We start from the raw sequence: 19,938 nt of genomic DNA on the forward strand, positions 1-19,938 counted from the left end.
TTACGTTCATTTATCTGGGGCAACAAGCCTGCACGCCTCAAGAAATCAGTTCTCCAACTTCCTAAATCCAAAGGAGGACTTGCACTTCCCAACTTCCAACAATACTACTGGGCTTGTAATATTAATAAGATTCTCTACTGGAAGAATCCTCCTCCAGCTGACAATTGTGCCCCCTGGGTTCACTCAGAGATAGTGTCAACAAAAGGCACTCTGCACTCTGTTATCAGCTCCCAGCTTCCATTAATTATCAGCGGAATTTCAACTAACTTGGTAGTCACTAACTCTATAAAAATTTGGGTTCAATTCAGAAAACATTACGGCTTACATAAAACATCTATCCATACACCTATTTTGAACAATAAATTTTTCTCACCATCTTGTTCTGATAACACTTTTCGCATTTGGGCAGCTAATGGACTCATTGAGGTAAAGGATTTATATGAAGACGGGGTATTTACATCTTTTTCATTCCTATCCACTAAATACAATCTCCCCAACAGTCACTTGTTTCGCTTCTTTCAGGTCAGACACTTTGTTAAGAAATTGTTTCCCCACTTTCCTAACCGCCCTCCTGAACACCATCTTGATTATTTTGTCAGTTTAGATACGGGTCAGAAACATTTAATATCAGCAATTTATAATTTAATAAGTACACTAAATGAAAATCCTATAGTGTCTCTCAAAGAATCTTGGGAAAATGACCTTGGCATTGATATTATGGAAGAACAATGGGAGGATATTTTAAAGATGGTCCACTCTTCTTCCATATGCGCCAGACATGGCCTAATGCAGTGTAAGGTACTCCATAGAGCTCATTTAACCAATGCCAAATTAGCCAGATTTTTCCCTGATAGAAGTGATGCCTGTCATCGTTGTAAGCAGTCTCCGGCCAACCATCTTCATATGTTCTGGAGTTGCCCTCAATTAAAAAATTTCTGGTCCAGTGTTTTTGACACTCTCAATAAATCTACTAACATAAATCTAGACCCTAACCCCTTGACAGCACTTTTTGGTATTTCAGAGATAGTTGACCTGACTGTTGCATCTCGCCAAGTTATTGCCTTTTCTACTCTTCTAGCTAGACGAGCCATTCTTATCAAATGGAAACAGGTGATTCCTCCATCACATGACATGTGGATCCGAGAAATTTTTAGTTACATAAAACTTGAAAAATTAAGATGTTTACTTGCAGGATCTCTCAAATCTTTTTACAAGACCTGGAACCCTGTTTTAGACTATATCAAAGGCTTACCTTGTTTAGTTGATATCAGATCTAATAAACAGTAATTAATTGAAAAGAGAAAATATTGACTCCTTAATGTGAACTTTTAATTACTATTTTTTTTCAATTGTTATTATTATTATTTTATTTATTTTATTTATTTATTTTTTATTTATTTTGCTTGTATCGTAAACTTGCTCATTTATTATTATACTGCTTAACAATTTCTTTTAATTCTTGTATTTTATTTATTATTATTTTGTTTAGAGGATATGTTTGTTTATAATTCATACATTTGAACTTATTTTATTTTAAGGGGACAGTGGGAAAATAAGGAAAATAAGACACTCTGTAATTTTTCCTTTATTGTATTGTATACTATGATGTATTGTCTTGTTAATCCCAATAAAAAAAATAATAAATAAAAAAAAATAAAAAAAAAATAAAATAAAATAAAGCGACTGGCTCATGGAGGTACTGAAACAGAAAAGCAAAGATAAAGAAAATTCAACATTCGTTTACTTACTTTTAAAGTCAAGCATAACAAACCATGCCCTCATAAACCATGAAGAAACACATGTTATAATAGTCTACTGCTAGCACCATGTAAACCTACACATACTGTGTCCTCATAAACCATGAAGAAACACAGATTGAAGGAAGTGAAGGATGAGCAAATGATGACAAAATTGTCATTTTTGGGTGAACTATCCTTTTAAGGAGTGTCAAAATAGCATTACAAAAGAATTAACAAACCTCTGTAGAAGACAGCTCTGTTTGTGTTTGTCAAAGTGACTGACTTATAGAGGTGCTGAAAGAGAGAAGTAAAGAAAGATGAAGAAAACATGAAATTCACTTACTGAAAGCTTTAAGTCTTGCAAAACCAATCATGTCCTCATAAACCATGAAGAAACACACAGATTTAATAAAACAATAGTCTACTGCTAAGTCACATCCAATAGACATACTTGGTCCTCATAAACCATGAATAAACACACAGGACTGCTACACTGCATTTAGCAGAAATAGGAAACTGTTACTTTAGCACTTAAAAGGATGGTTCATCCAAAAATGAAAATGTACTTGCTATTAATATACCCCAAAGCATTCCAACCCTTTAAGGGTTTATTTCTTCTGATAAACAACAAAAACAAGATATTTTGATGGAAGAAGAAAACCTGCAATCATTGACTTTCATAATAGAAAACACAAAAAATATGAAAGTCAATGGTTACAGGTTTCCATCTTCTTTTGTGTTTAACAGAAAAATAAACCCATAAAGATTTAAAACAAGTAAAGGGTGAGCAAATGATGACACAATTGTCGTTTTTGGGTGTACTCCTTTACTCTGCCCTCATAAACCATGAAGAAACATGTTATAATAGTCTACTGCTAGCACTATGCAAACCATTGTAAACCTACACATACTGTGTCCTCATATACCATGAAGAAACACACAGATTTAATAAAACAACAACCTACTGCTAAGTCACATCCAATAGACATACTTAGTTCTCATAAACCATGACTAAACACACAGGACTGCTAACCTGCATTTAGTAAAAATAGGAAACTGTCATTTTTGCACTTAAAGTGATGGTTCACCCAAAAATTTACATTTACTTACTATTAATTTACCCTCAAGTGTTCCAAACTTTTATGGGTTTATTTCTTCTGTTAAACACAAAAGATACTTTGAAAACTGATGAAAACCTGTAACCATTGACTTTCATATTATTGGTATTTTCTATTATGGAAATCTATGGTTACAGGTTTCCATCTTTTTTTTAAAAAGTATTTTCTTTTGTCTTTAACAGAAGAATTAAACCCATAAGATTTAAAACAAGTAAAGGATGAGCAAATGATGAAACAATTGTCATTTTTGGGTAAACTATCCCTTTAACGACTGTCAAAATAGCTTGACAAAAAATTAACAAACCTCTGTAGAAGACAGCTCTGTTTGTGTTTGTCAAAGTGACGAGCTCATTGAGATACTGAAAGAAAGAAGCACAGAAAGATTAAGAAGACATGTCATTGGCTTAATGAAAGCTTTATGTCTCGCAAACCAATCATGTCCTTATAAACCATGAAGAAACACACAGATTTAATAAAACAATAGCCTGCTGGTAAGTCACATCCAATAGACATACTTGGTCCTCATAAACCATGACTAAACTCAAAGGACTGCTAAACTGCATTTAGTAAAAATAGGAAACTGTCATTTTAGCACTTAAAGTGATGGTTCACCCAAAAATGAACATTTCCTTACTATGAATTTACCCTCAAGTGTTCCAAACCTTTAAGGGTTTATTTCTTCTGATAAAAAACAAAACAAGATATTTTGATTGAAGAAGAAAACCTGCAATCATTGACTTCCACAATAGAAAACACAAAAAATATGGAAGTCAATGGTTACAGGTTTCCACCTTATTTCAAAGTATCTTCTTTTGTGTTTAACAGAAAAAATAAACCCATAAAGATTTAAAACAAGCAAATGGTGAGCAAATGATGACACAATTGTACTTTTGGGTGAACTAGCCCTTTAAGGAGCGTCAAAATAGCTTGACAAAATAATTAACAAACCTCTGTAGAAGACAACTCTGTTTGTGTTTGACAAAGCGACTGGCTTATGGAGGTGCTGAAGGAGAGAAGTAAAGAAAGATGAAGAAAACATGACATTCGCTTACTGAAAGCTTTAAGTCTCACAAAACCAATCATGTCCTCATAAACCATGAAGAAACAAACGTTATGAAATAAGTCTACTGGTAACATTGTAAACCTACACATACTGTGTCCTCATGAACCATGAAGAAACACACAGATTTAATAAAACAATAGTCTACTGCTAAGTCACATTCAATAGACATACTTGGTCCTCGTAAACCATGACTAAACACACAGGACTGCTACACTGCATTTAGCAGAAATAGGAAACTGTAATTTTAGCACTTGAAGGGACTTTTTAAGTCACGCATAACAAACCATGCCCTTATAAACCATGAAGAAACAAGTTATAAGTCAACTGCTAGCACTATGTAAACTTACACATACTGTGTCCTCATAAACCATGAGTAAACACACAGATTTAATAAAACAATAGCCTGTTGCTAACTCACATCCAATAGACATACTTGGTCCTCATAAACCCTGACTAAACACACAGGACTGCTAAATTGCATTTAGTAAAAATAGGAAACTGTCATTTTAACACTCAGAGAGATTGATCACCCAAAAATGAACATTTACTCACTATTAATTTACCCTCAAGTGTTCCAAACCTACAAACAAACTAGATATTTTGACAGAAGAAGAAAACCTGCAATCAATGACTTCCATAATAGAAATCAAAAATAATATGAAAGTCAATGGTTAGAGGTATCCATCTTTTTTCAAAGTATCTTATTTGTTTTGTCAAACAGAAAAAAAGAAACCCATAAAGGTTTGGAACACTTGAGGGTAAATTAATGGTGAGTAAATGTTAATTTTTGGGTGAATCATCCCTTTAAGTGCTAAAATTACAGTTTCCTATTTCTGCTAAATGCAGTGTAGCAGTCCTGTGTGTTTAGTCATGGTTTATGAGGACCAAGTATGACTATTGGATGTGACTTAGCAGTACAATGTTTTTTTTATTAAATCTGTGTTTCTTCATGGTTTATGAGGACACAGTATGTGTAGTTTTACAATGTTAACAGAAGACTGTTGTTTTATAATGTGTGCTTCTTCATGGTTTATGAGGACATGATTGGTTTAAAGTACCAAAATAGCTTGACAAAACAATTACAAAAACCTCTGTAGAAGACAAGTCTTTGTGTTTGTCAAAGTGACAGGCTCATATAGGTACTAAAAGCGAGAAGCAAAGAAAGATGAAGAAAACTACTGAAAGCTTTAAGGCTCGCATAACCAATCATGTCCTCATAAACCCTGAAGAAATACACAGATTTAATAAAACAATAGTCTACTGCTAAGTCACATCTAATAGACATACTTGGTCCTTATAAACCATGACTAAACACGCAGGACTGCTACACTGCATTTAGCAGAGATAGGAAACTGTTATTTTAGCACTTAAAGGGATAGTTCATCCAAAAATCAACATTTACTCTATTAATTTACCCTCAAGTGTTCCAAACCTTTATGGGTTTATTTCTTCTATTAAACACAAAAGATACTTTGAAAACCAATGAATATTGACTTTCATATTATTTGTGTTTTCTACTATGGAAGTCTATGGTTACAGGTTTACATCTTTTTTTAAAGTACTTTCTTTTGTCTTTAACAGAAGAAATAACCCAAAATGGTTTGAAACAAGTAAAATGTAAGCAAATAATGACACATTTGTACCGTTTGGGTGAACTATCCATTTAGGGAGTGTCAAAATAGCATTACAAAAGAATTAACAAACCTCTGTAGAAGACAACTCTGTTTGTGTTTGTCAAAGTGACGGACTCATGAAGGTACTGAAAGAGAGAAGCAAAGATAAAGAAAATTTACCATTCGTTTACTTACTGTTTTAAGTTTTGCACAACAAACCATGCCCTCATAAACCATGAAGAAACACACGTTATAATAGTCTACTGCTAGCACCATGTAAAACTACACATACTGTGTCCTCATAAACCATGAAGAAACACGCAGTTTCCATAAAACAACATCCTACTGCTAAGTCACATTAAATAGACATACTGTGTCTTCATAAACCATGACTAAACACACAGGACCGCTACATTGCATTTAGCTGAAAAAGGAAACTGTAATTTTAGCATTTAAAGGGATGGTTCACTCAAAAATGAACATTTACTCACTATGAATTTACCCTCAAGTGTTCCAAACTTTTATGTGCTTATTTCTTCTGATAAACAACAAAAACAAGATATTATGATGGAAGAAGAAAACCTGCAATCAATAGCCCCTTTCACACATACAGACCTTTCCGGAAAATAGTATGTGTGAACAGGTCCTTTTTGAAAATACCGGTAAATTCGTTCTTGCTATTTTCCGGAAAGAGAAGTTGTAACATTACCGGCAATGTGCCGGAATGCTGCGCTGTGTGAATGCAAAAAGAAGATTCCCGTAATAAGCGCGTGCACGTCTAGAACGTGCTGACGTGAGACGTCTGCTTTAGCCAATCACAACAGTCAGACGCATTTACGTCCGCGCGGTTTGTGAGGATAAAAGCCTTTGAATATTTTTCCAGACACATTTAGCTGCTAGAAGTTAGTCAGATCACGTTTATATGTTCTTCTTAATGATAACTGTGTAAATAATCATCGATGAGATGCTTATGATAAGCCGTTGTTTGTTTACCTTCAAGCTTTGCACATGCACATATTATGAACATCTCGACATGCGAAAGTGATCCTGCGAAAGATGTTCACAATATTGATCATCCACAGAGTTTGTAATTTAGTCAAATGTTTACAAATACAAGCGCAGCCGTTTAAAGCTCATTTGTGGTGAATGTTGTCAGAATTTACCGGTATTTTGGAATGGATGTGTGAATGCTCTTTTCCGGAATATTTCCGTAACGTCCTCGCCTGTGTGAACAGCGCTTTTTTGAATATACCGGTAAAGTCTTTCCGGAAATTTTCCAGATATTTACCGGTATCACTGTGTGAAAGGGGCTAATGACTTCCATAATAGAAAACACAAATAATATGGAAGTCAATGGTTACAAGTTTCCATCTTTTTTCAAAGTATCTTCTTTTGTGTTCAACAGAAAAAATAAACCCATAAAGATTTAAAACAAGTAAAGGGTGAGCAAATGATGACACAATTGTACTGTTTGGGTGAACTATCCCTTTAAGGAGTGTCAAAATAGCATTACAAAAGAATTAACTAACCTCTGTAGAAGACAGCTTTGTTTGTGTTTGACAAAGTGACTGGGTCATGGAGGTACTGAAAGAGAGAAGCAAAGAAAGATGAAGGAAACATGACATTCGCTTACTGAAAGTCTCACAAAACCAATCATGTCCTCATAAACCATGACTAAACACACAGGATTGCTACACTGCATTTAGTCTAATTAAGAAACTGTCATTTTAGCACTTAAAGGGATGGTTCACCCAAAAATGAACATTTACTTACTATGAATTACAGGTTTACATCTTTTTAAAAGTATTTTGTTTTGTCTTTAACAGAACAAATAAAGAAACAAGTAAAGGGTAGGCAAATGAGGACACAATTGTACTGTTGGGTGAACTATCCCTTTAAGGAGTGTCAAAATAACATGACAAAAGAATAAACAAACCTCTGTAGAAAACAACTCTGTGTTGGTCAAAGTGACGGGCTCAGGGAGGTACTGAAAAAGAGAAGCAAAGATAAGATTTTTTTAACATTGTTAAATTACTTTAAGTCACGCATAACAAATCATGCCCTTACAAATAACGAAGAAACACACGTTATAATTGTCTACTGCTAGCACTATGTCAACCTACACATACTGTGTCCTTATGAACCATGAAGAAACACACAGATTTATTAAAACATTATCCTACTGCTAAGTCACATCTAATAGACATACTTGGTCCTCATAAACCATGACTAATCACACAGGACTGCTACACTGCATTTAGCAGAAATATGTAACTGTCATTTTAGCACTTAAAGGGATGATTCACACAAAAATTAACATTTACTCACTATTAATTTACCCTCAAGTGTTCCAAACCTTTAAGGGTTTCTTTTTTCTGTTAAACACAAAAGAAGATACTTTGAAAAACGATGGAAACCTGTAACCATTGACTTTCATATTATTTGTGTTTTCTATTATGTAAGTCAATGGATACATGTTTCCATCTTTTTTCAAAGTATCTCATTTGTTTTATTAAACAGAAAAAAAGAAACCCATAAAGGTTTGAAACACTTGAGGGTAAATTAATAGTGAGTAAATGTTCATTTTTGGGTGAACTATGCCTTTAAGGAGTGTCAAAATAGCTTGACAAAAGAATTAACAAACCTCTGTAGAAAACAACTCTGTTTGTGTTTGTCCAAGCGACGGGCTCATGGAGGTACCGAAAGAGAGAAGCAAAGAAAGATGAAGAAAACATGACATTCACTTACTGAAAGCTTCAAGTCTTCCATAACCAATCATGTCCTCATAAACTATGAGTAAACACACATATTTGATATAACAATAGCTTGCTGCTAACTCACATAAAATAGACATACTTGGTCCTCATAAACCATGAGCAAACACACAGATATTAAAACAATAGCCTATTGATAGGTCAGCAAACTTGACATTGTTTCTCTTGATATCTCAATATTGTAAGCTATAAAAAAAAGCTTTAAATATTAGTAATATTTGTTATTTCTCAAATGTGGTAAAAAACAATATTATTATAATATGTAGGCCTAGTAATGGTTAAAATGCTCAATTTTGCATAGATCTGGCATGTTAAACTTTACATTGGTCTTTAATGCACAGGACAGAGATGACATCAGAATACAAATTCAAAATTCTGAAGATGAGTGTTAGATGTTTGCTTGCACTCTCTTATGGTCCACATGCAAATAGATCATTTTCACTGGTATAACCAGGCATTTGTCATCATCAGATTTCAACTTGCATTATTTTCATCATTTAACAACAGTAGTTTATACTGCAACTGTGTAAACGTTTAATCTTACACATAATACTCACCGTGTGAATAGAGGCTAATCTAAAGAAAAAACTTTGAATTGTTATATTGCGATTCTCAATATAATAATGTATCGCTACACCCATATTAAATGTATTATTATATAAAAATAACTGCACAGATACAGGAACAATAAGAAAATATCTCTTCAGATCAACATTTAAAAGACAATTATATAGACAAACCTCTTTGAAGCTCACTCTGTTCAGAATTCAAAGATAATGGCTCATGAAGAGACTGAAAAACATAATCAAAACACAGAAAATAAAGCTAAAACAACTCAAGTGTGTGCTAAACAGACATTATTAAACATTATATTTAATACTACATACGGTTCAAAATATGCCAATTTTTAAAATAAAATCCAATATACCCTACCTTTGCTTTTTCATGTTTGTTACAGGAGAGAAGGTCAACTCCTCCACATGACACACTCTAAAATTACAATTGTATGTTGTGATATCGTGCAGAACAATGTTTTAAAATTAAACACAAGGTACTTTTTTTTATACAAGATTAAAATTGTAACTCTGCCAAATAAAAACAGTTCTGTCAACACATGAACACTGACTCCACAGAGTATGCATCACAAACTTTTCTGGACAGTGAAAACTGATACAGAAGAAACTAAATCATTGAAAAAATTCATTATGTTGGTTTAATAGTGCACAAAAAGTACACTGTACAGGAAACTGGCCCAAAACAATTATCTAATACTTTACTATTTGATAGTGTCAGGCCCGGATTAAGAACTCAAGAGGTCTGTATTAAAAAAAATAAGAATAGAATACATTTTTTTCAAAACAAATCTATAATATATTGCCCACATTTTTTAAATAAATTATATATATATATATATATATATATATATATATATATATATATATATATATATATATAGTCTACAAAGATTTAACTTATTTTTTAAGAAAATGAAAATTTTCTTATGAAAATGAAAATTGATGGTATAAGTACACTTGTTCAAGTTAACTGAAGCAGTACTAAAATATATATTTTAAAAGGTATTTATTACTATTCTCCACTGTGCTTTGCGAGAGCGCTTACTGAACAGCACGTTCGTTGACAAGACTGCCCAGGCACGAATGCAATGTGAGTGCAGGCCGTAGGGGGAGACGGAAGGGGGGAAAAGCATGCTTCAGCCTGGTTCATGGCAACTGTACAGTGCGAGTACGCCCTCAGACACACGATGAATCCAGTCTGCACTGCCATTAGCATCCTCCACCTGGTTAATGCTAGCTTGCACATAACATTACCATAACGTCTTCTATACTCTCATTCTCCTCATCATGGGTCTGTTTGAAGGAGTGAATACATGAAACATGCCTCAATAAAGATGCACCCTCTCCTCTTTTTCTCTTGTGATTGCCAAATCCACTTGTTCACTCATTTTGATCTACGGCAAATACTACACTACAGTCCGCTCAATTCAGTGCAGGTTATTTCAAAACTTACAAGCACTTCACCAATTAAAGCATGCTGTTTAGTTAAAAAAAGTAAAGAAGGAAAGGAAAAAATCTGCATGCTTTTTATACATGGTGACATTTTCTGACAATTTAAATACAATGATAATAATAATATATGATAGGGGTGTAACGATTTATCGTTGTACGATTTATTGCGATGCAAAAATGTCTCGATATGCATCGTGGCGTTATGACGATATGATTACGATATGACGTCCGTTTTCTCTTATTAGTTGAGCTGTTTGCACGTGAGCTACGTTCCACCTGCTGTCGCACGTGAGTTCAGATTGCAGCAGCAGTAATGTTAGCAAACCAAGATGAGTGGAGTTGAAATAGAGGATGGCCCATCCTCTCAAAATCAGACGTCTGGCAACATTTCGGTTGTACAGTAATTGCTTTAGACTCGTCCGCTTTTTGACACGCATACTGGGTCACACATCCTAAGTTTTAAAGTCTTCACAGTGATTTACATACTTTGCACAGCGACAGGGATACCTCCTAATGGTGTTGAAAGAGTCACATACTGTATTTATAAGGTACAATTCACCCTAAAATATCATTCTGTCTTCATATGATGTATTGGCGGCCGCAAAATCACACATGACATGAGCTGACCGTGAGCTGTTACTACAAAGGGCGGACTATGATAGACGCGTGCGTATGGCAAGCCGTTTTAACATTTAAACCTTTGATCTGACTATCCATAAATATATTTAGAGATATCTCTAATTATATTTTGACTAGTCATAATTATAATTCGACTAGTCAAAATATAATTAGAGATATCTCTAAATGAATTTAATTAAATATTAATTACATATATTTATGGATAGTCAGAACAAAGGTTTAAATGCTAAAACGGCTTGCCATACGCGCGCGTCTGCTTCAGTGAACAGAACCTGCAGGTTGTGACTAATAAAGTAGTAAACAACATTCAGTTTGTGGAACAGAGTGATCTTTCAGGAGCAGCGTGGGAAGTTTGAACAGCACTTAGCAGTGTAAATGAAACCGAAAACGTACACATTATTTAAACAATCATATCGATTTTAGAGTTATGATTACGACGAGCTAACCCTTTAAAGCTAAATTTGAGTACAGAGGTACACAAAAATGCACGTCAACATGATACACTTGATAGCGCCGACATCAGCGACGCCGAAGAAATAGTAAACCTGCCTAAACTGCTAAAAAGAGTCACGACTGTCCTGTGTAATGATAAGACGGCCACCCTGTCACTCATGCCCAACATGAAGACAGCCATCCATAAAAACCTCTCAGACAGATACACATAAGTTCAGGATTATCTTATAGAACTGCTGATTACCTGGAAATGTAGATTTTTTTTTGCACACACAAAAAACGCAAGTGACCAAGCAAAGCCTTAAGCTCTCACTGTTAAATTCAATTGAATAGAAAGCTTATTTTTTTGCACCTTTACTTAAATTGTTCCTTAATTTTGTCTCTGTCATTGCAATAATATTTTTTAAGAAGTTTTTAAATTGTTTTATTTTCCAGAGACAGGCCTGTTTAATATATTTTCTAAAAGAAGGTTCAGTTTAACAAGTTGAAACAAAAGAAATACATAAAAAATAGTTTACTTGGTAAAATTTGCATTTCAGTTAAATTTTCAATTTTTATTCCAAATATCGTGATACATATCGAATCGTGAACACTATATCGTGATACACATCGTATCGTGAGCTGAGTGTATCGTTACACCCCTAATATATGATATTGACTATTTGCTAAGAGGAAATGCCTAGTTTCTAAAAAAAATGTTTTTAAAGAGAGGGAGGCAACCTTTATTAAGACATGTGCAACCTATTAAATGCTCTTCAACAGAGCCATGAGGTAGGAGAATATGGGTGAAGTAGCGCTAGTTGTGGCAAATGATAATCGACAGGCTAACCAGGGTTTGGGAAAGGGCGACTAATAGTGGTGTAACGGGTCCAAAATCTGCAGTTCGGATCACTCTACGTTTTTTGAGTTATGGATCGGACCATTTTTTGGATCAGCAAAAAAGGGAGGAGACAATTTGCTTTCCATTTATACAAAAATGTTACTGCATAAAACATTGCTTTTAACAAACAGAACATAGAACCTGTAATTTTAATAAAAAATAAAAATCAGGAAATAACCAGCTAAAAAAAAGTATTCAATATGAAATATGATCTTTGCTACTGTTGCTGATAATGCAAAATATATAGAAATCTTGCACAACATATATTTATCTTCAATTAATGATTCAACAATTCACACATAAAACTTCATGTTTCATTATACTGTAGGTGTATTATATTTGAAAACCTATTCAATTACATAGTTTTGATGTTTGTTTGTCGCCATCTGTTGGTTACACAATGTAGTTGCTTTCACCAGCATCTTGTTTCATTAAACAGTGATTTTATTCTTACCATAATGAATGCATTAATGCAGGCTAAACAAACAGTGACAAAAAAACACCTTAATAGCCAAAAGCATTTATGTAGGTCCCACAACGTCATCATTATATTTTACAGGGAAGCCAAAATGCTTTCATTCATGCAATTTGAATGACACGGGAGGCGATCTCTCTGCGATTGTTATAAATGTTGGATTAACCTACAAGTTCAAAAAAAGTTATTAATCTACGGGTCACGCGCATTCCGAACCGTGGGTTGTGATCCGTATCGATCACGGATCAACAGTGATCCGTTACACCCCTAGTGACTAACGTCACAAATAAATAAATACAAATGAATTCTATTAAGATGTTGCTAACATTTGAAAATAACTTTATTATATATTTAAAATACCTATTTAGAGAAATAAGATAAACATCATCAAAACACACGAGGCACTTGTGACTTTATTTAACATTTGCATTATTTTAATTTTTTTTTAAATGTTTCCTAAAAATAAATGTATTTCCCATCTGATATCCAATGGGGAGAAAAAAAATAAGAATAAGTTCAGCAGACGGTATATTAGAACTCGAGTTGATGATCAATCGCGTCAAAACATGTTGCTGTGCATTACAAGCTACACCACTGGCGCTATTTAGTTATGTTGTCTCTGTCGGTCAGACATCACTTGTCTGACAAAATTTGTGTAAATGGCTTATTCCATCAATGTGTGTTATTAACCATTGGTTAATCAGGCCCTGGATAGTGTACAATCTTTAATAGTTTTAACTTTTCACTAATATGGAAATCATTAATATTAGCATTTTTTAGACTCTTAAATTAAACATTAACATTTTAAAGTGTGGTTTTCAATTAGGACATTTCTTTTTATTATTATTATTATTATTTAAATGTTATTTGTTGACATTTATAATGTCTTGTCATCAAATCATCGTTCATGACTTAATTTTTTTGTGTTAAATTAAACTCCTTTTTGCATCTTAACATTTTATACACTATGCTTATAATGAAACAATAACTGGGGACTACCTGCAGTAAGAAAAAACATGTACAAAACTTTGGTACCTTTGATGTCACTGATGTACCTCCACGTAAGCATGTCTTTATCCTTCCCCAACCTCACATGATGAGCAGCATCTTTCAAAGGATTTAATCCTCTGCTTTGACTCTTACCACCATTCATTCACTGTTAAAATATTATATAAGGTTAAACTTCACAGTTTATAATATCAATACAATACCACATATGCAAAGCAGTATTAATATATGTGACGTAGTGTAAAATTCTCTAAAGAAGACCAAAACAGAAAATAGTAATATAGTTATCAGATTTCATAATACAGTTATCACATTTCAAACCATTTAACAAAATATAAGTTAGTAGTGCACTATTTTGACAATTTGATCAAATAAAGTTATTTAACTTGGGTAAGTTAACCTCTTTTCATAATAAAAGTTCATTTATTCAAATGTACAGTTTAACTGAACACAAGTTTATCACAAAAAAACATTAGAAAAAATAAAACCACACATTTACATTACTAAATTCAAACATTTTGTTCAATCATGCTTAATAATTCAAGTTTAGTAAATTGTTTCTACGTCATATTTATGTTTAATATACCTTGTTACCATGTTATTTATACCATATTCGAATGGTCATTGCTTCTCACATAAAAGTATGTGTAGAAAAAAAATCACAGTTACATAGTGCATCTATCATAACGTTACATCTCATGGAATCAGACGGCGAATTGTTTACCGCGGAGGAGTGAGCTCTGCCCGGTTCTGGGTGAAATCGACACCGGCGCTTCCGAGCCAGATACAGGCCGAGCGCGTGCTATTATTAGCAAATACACATTTTGAAGAACTACGTCTGATGCTGCCATTACAAACACCTATTTCTAACGTTTATTTGTTCTCATCTTCTGTTCCCAGTCACTAATTATTATTGTCTAAAACAGTACGCGCCGGATATAAATATATAAATAAACTTGCTATTTTGAATAACAAGTGGAATAATACAGTACATATAATAATAAATAATTGATAGATTAGATTAGTTAATAGATTACATTGCGACTGCTGCAATTTGCGCTTTAATGTTTAGCTGGTCAACTGTATGGTATGGAAATGTTACATACCTACTATATGAACCCGTCTCAAAAAGCTGCCATTGCAAGGCTCAGACACTTTGTAGAGAGGAATTTAACACAACTGCCTCTAAGAGTCGCCAATGGAAATAAAACAGACACGCACAAAAAATGTGCGTACGCCTGCCAGAAAGCTGCCGTGAAGCTGCGCACATTCCCACGTTCAGTTCATCGTTAGTAAATCCAAACGTGAGCTATTCTGAGCGTGAAACCTGGCGTACGCAAAGTTTTTGTGCGTACGCAGCGTTGATACATGAGGCCCCAGATCTACACACACATTACCGTTTTTTAGTCAAAGTAAGGACCAGTTCTACACACACATTACCGGTTTTTAGGCAACGTGGGGATCAGATCAGCACCCTTACTAATATTAAATTTTAAACCTCAATCAAGTAATTTGACAGTAAACTGCTTTAGAATTTTCATTTGAAGAGCAGGTCAGTTTATAAGAAATGTAATTTGAATACAGAAGGAACCTCAAGATCCAAACAGGAAATGGTCCAGAATAGATTTAATAAATGTTATATTTATTATAAATAATTTCCACAAAAACTTTAAACACAAAAAAACAGTAAACACAAAATCCATGAAACTCTCTTGCTTGTCTAAAAGCAGTTCTCATTGGGTATAACAAGCTTCCACATAACTCTTCCATGTCTGCGTGCACATTTAGTTAAGTGCAATAGCAAATAATATTAAACGGTTAGTTCACCTCAAAATGAAGATTCTTTTATTAATTCCTCTCCTTCAAATTGTTTCAATCCCTTGCTGTCTATGGAGGATGAGGAGTTCTTGCACTTCATCTAAGTTATCTTCCTTTGAGTCTGAAGAAGAATGAAGGTCTCAGGGGATTAGAGTGAGATGAGGGCAAGTAATTAATAATATAATGTACATTTTTGGGTAAACTCTTAAAACCCACCAGTATGTTCTATTTCTGTTTCTGTCGTATTTTAACTATTTGAAAAAAAAAACATTAAAAATATTTTAAAATATATTAATAAAGAACTGAACCCCACAAATGCAAAGAGACCTTCATCATATAACCAAGCCACCAAAACTCCAAATAGACATCATTTGTTAAGCATTAACTCTACATTAATAGTAAGCAGTTTATAAACACAGCTAGATGCTCTATTGTTGACTTATAAGCATGTGTAATGTGCTCAATTTTTGTGTTTTCATACTTTGTTTATAATTCATTTTTCATAACTAAATGAAGTATTGCATTATTTACAAACTGTCTAAGAATAATTGGTGTTTTTTAAGATCATTAAGAATGAGTAAATAAATGATTAAAAAACTATATAAATGAACATTTATACATTTACTATTCAGGCATATAATCAGGGCTAAAAAAAAAAGAAAAAAAAAAGAAAATCCAATCGGTTCACTCTACACACAGCCCCACTCCTTGGTATCGAGCGCAGGCCCGGCCCTACATTTAGATGTTGTATAATATGAAATAGCAGTAAAAATTATGAAAATTGTTATGAAATAGTTTTTCAGTCATGTAGCCTAATACAAATATTTAGTACACTGCACAGTGCAATTATTATTTAAATTTATTATATCCATTATTATTAATATTAGTAAAATCTTTTTAAAAAATTTACTTTAGGCTATACTGCTATTTGCTCATGCAAAATTAAACACCAGAAAATATATCGTAGGCCTATATTACAGTTAGCATCATAATTAGTTCAATTATGTGCTGTAGGCTATTGATTGACCAACACCCCCTGTATACAGTTTACACACTGCAGGTCTACAGTTTTGATGTGTATTTTGAAATTCTTGTTTTAAATGACAGTAAGACATGCTATATTTAGTTTTTATAGTAAAATATACATTATAATCCAGTACAAAGTAAAATAATATTTATTAGTGGCCTATTGGCAGCGTATAGCCGTTAAGCTTATAGTCTAAGCATGTCATTTATTTATTATTAACATAAATTACAAACTAGCATCCTTATGATTTTATCTCGTTTCTGTATATTTTTATCAAACGAAAAATGCAATGATTTATACTTTGGTTTTAATTTTATTAGAAATTTAATAGCCGTTTAGGCAACACTACTTCTACATGTCATTGGCTCTGATTGCGTTTTTTACAGATAACCTATTTACAAAGATTTTTATTAAACAAGTGCACTACCACAAGATATTTTTGTAGGTGTAAAAATCTAAAAAGTATCATTATCATATTCTTGCCTTATTCATCTTTAATATAAATATAAAATTTAACACATTCATTGATTAAACTAGGGATGCTAACGATTACTCGATTGATTTATTGTCGGTAACCCTTTAAAACCGATAGACCTTATCGATGACCGATTAAGCATGGGCATTTAATAAGTTATGCTTTGCTCTTTGAGATGCGTCCACGATTTCACACATTACATAATCAAGTGTGCGCAGTTTAGGCTACGTTACCCTATGGAGTCGTGCACTCTCTTGACTTTGCATATTGGTTATGCACATATTGGTCATACCTATTATGCTCAGATCTCGTTTATCCGCTGGTGCTGCCATTAATCCGCTGGTCAAGTAATCAAAAAGTAGGCTACATGACGTTTAATTATGGGCAGGTTATTAAGACCAAACATTGGTTGTGCAAACTGTATTACGTTCTCTAAAATTTTAAAGTGTTTTAAGCTACATTATCTTTTATAGACTGGCATAGGCCTAAATACGCATCACGGCCAGACATTTATAGTTTATATAAAAACGAGCGTCACCGTCGCATTTGTTCACATGCTTTAAATTAATGCTTTTTGTCTCCCAAAAATAATATAATAAAGAGAACGATAAAATAACATTATTAACCGTTTAACTGTAAACATTTCTGTTCAGAACGATTAAAGTTGATCTTTTTTTTTCGGTTTTCGTTTCTGTTCCTGAAAAATGTCATTTGATTCTGTTTTTCGTTTCTGTTCCTTGAACCGGTTTGGAGCCCTGCATATATTACGTTTTTCTGCATGTTAAATAATGCTTTATTAACTCAACTTCATGCAGTTTTGAGATCTAATCTAAAGTGAGGAATATTGATGCTTTATAAATCCCTTATAAATGACAATTAAAGGCTCAGAATCATTCATTTATTCATTTATTTTCATTTTGGTTTTCTCTCTTTATTAATTCGGGGTCGCAACAGCGGATTGAACCACCAACTTATCCAGCATGTTTTTATGCAGCGGATGCCCTTCCAGCTGCAACCCATCCCTGGGACACATCCATACACATACACACTCATTTACTACGGACCATTTTAGGCTACCCAATTCACCTGTACCGCATGTAGGAGCACCTGGAGGAAACCCACACCAACACAGGGAGAACATGCAAACTTTACACAGAAATGCCAACTGACCCAGCCAGGGCTCGAACCAGCGACCTTCTTGCTGTGAGGTGACAGCACTACCTACTGTGTATCAAATAAACAATAAGTATTTGCAATCGTACCTAAACAAATACAATTACTGTAAATTTTAAACATTGCTGAATAACAGGAGTGTCGAAATACAACATCATTTGATAAAACAACAATATAATAATTTAACAATACATTACGTGTAAAGCAATTTTATATTTAGACAAGATTGCAATGATTTACTTTTCATTTGATACAGTTTCATTTGAGCATCTTGTAATAAGTAGAAATTAATAGTCATTTTTTCCCTGTATATAATGTAACTGAGCCTTATATTGTCATTTATAATGGATTTATAAAGCATGAATAGCCCTCGCTTTAGATTAGATCACAAAACTGCATGAAGTTGAGTTCATAAAGCATTTATTAACATACTAAACAACTTATTATATGCCTGAATAATAAGAATTATCAATGTTATTTTGAATAGTTTATTAATCATTTACTTGCACATTCTGAATTATCTAAAAAAAAAAAACACCTACTACTTTTAAATATCTGGTTTGTTAATGATGTATTTTTCATTACTAAATTAAGTATTGCATTATTTACCAAGTATGAAAACAATCATTAAGCACATTATAATTGTGCTTATAAGTCAATAATATTTGTAATTTATATTTATAAATATAATTTATAAACTGCTTACTAATGCCTATTAATGTAGCGTTAATGCTTAACAAACGTTCAACTAACTATTTGCTAATGTTTCATAAATAATTCATTGTGTGCAGTTATTATAGTGTTACCCAACATTTATATATCTTATTAATCAGGCATATAGTAATGGTTACTCTGTCTAATAATAAATGCTTTATAAACTCAACTTCATGCAGTTTTGTGAGCTAATCTAAAGTGAGGACTATTGATGCTTTATAAATCCCTTATAAATGAAAATTAAAATCTCAGCTATATTCTACACAGAAAAAAAGAAATAAATTAAAAGGGGGAGTGATTTATAGCTTTATATATATATATATATGGTGAAGCAGTGGCGCGGTAGGTAGTGCTGTCGCCTCACAGCAAGAAGGTCGCTGGGTCACTGGTTTGAACCTCGGCTCAGTTGGCATTTCTGTGAGAAGTTTGCATGTTCTCCCTGCATTCGTGTGGGTTTCCTCCGGGTGCAAAGGCACAGTCCAAAGACATGCTACAGGTGAATTGGGAAGGCTAAATTGTCCCTAGTGTATGAGTGTGACAGGCCCATATGACAGGCTGGCCGGAAGGTGTAAAAAAGTCGTTATCATATGGACAAGTCTAAAACTGAAGGACTTGTTCCAAAAAGAGCCGACCCCGCAATCATACGGGACTAAGGCCAAAAAAGATATATATATATATATATTTTTTTTTTCCATTAATTTCAAGATACACAAATGAAACTATCTAATGAAAAATAAATCTTTGCAATCTTATCAAAATATAAAATTACTGTACAGTGCAAACATCACAGAAACACTGAAATGAATATTGTCATATTGTTAATTGTTGTTTTGAAATGATGTTGTATTTTTATTTTGCAATGTTTAAACTTTACAGAATTTTTTAAATAAGATTGCAAAGATTTATTGTTCATTAGATACTGAGCCTTAAATTGACATTTAT

At 33.3% G+C, this 19,938-nt stretch overlaps 1 long non-coding RNA gene across 4 annotated transcripts in view; it reads right to left on the reverse strand.

The window, feature by feature from the left end:
* The window catches only part of LOC141375774 (uncharacterized), a 57,777-nt gene that overhangs the window by 19,508 nt on the left and 18,331 nt on the right, over positions 1-19,938 (reverse strand). Inside the window, exons 13-23 of one of the 4 annotated variants that reach the window (XR_012384563.1) lie at positions 15,617-15,728; positions 13,817-13,937; positions 9,241-9,297; positions 9,048-9,099; positions 8,178-8,220; positions 7,470-7,520; positions 7,063-7,117; positions 5,625-5,679; positions 3,806-3,860; positions 3,162-3,216; positions 1,979-2,033 (exon numbers count right to left, since the gene is read on the reverse strand). This is a non-coding gene — a long non-coding RNA (uncharacterized lncRNA). Of the gene's footprint in view, positions 1-1,978; positions 2,034-3,161; positions 3,217-3,805; positions 3,861-5,624; positions 5,680-7,062; positions 7,118-7,469; positions 7,521-8,177; positions 8,221-9,031; positions 9,100-9,240; positions 9,298-13,816; positions 13,938-15,616; positions 15,729-15,823; positions 15,859-19,938 lie in introns of those variants that run through there. The other 3 variants (XR_012384564.1, XR_012384566.1, XR_012384565.1) reach the window with 3 other exon arrangements.

This window comes from Danio rerio, chromosome 8 (assembly GCF_049306965.1).
Source record: "Danio rerio strain Tuebingen ecotype United States chromosome 8, GRCz12tu, whole genome shotgun sequence".
In the NCBI taxonomy this organism is placed as follows: domain Eukaryota; kingdom Metazoa; phylum Chordata; class Actinopteri; order Cypriniformes; family Danionidae; genus Danio; species Danio rerio.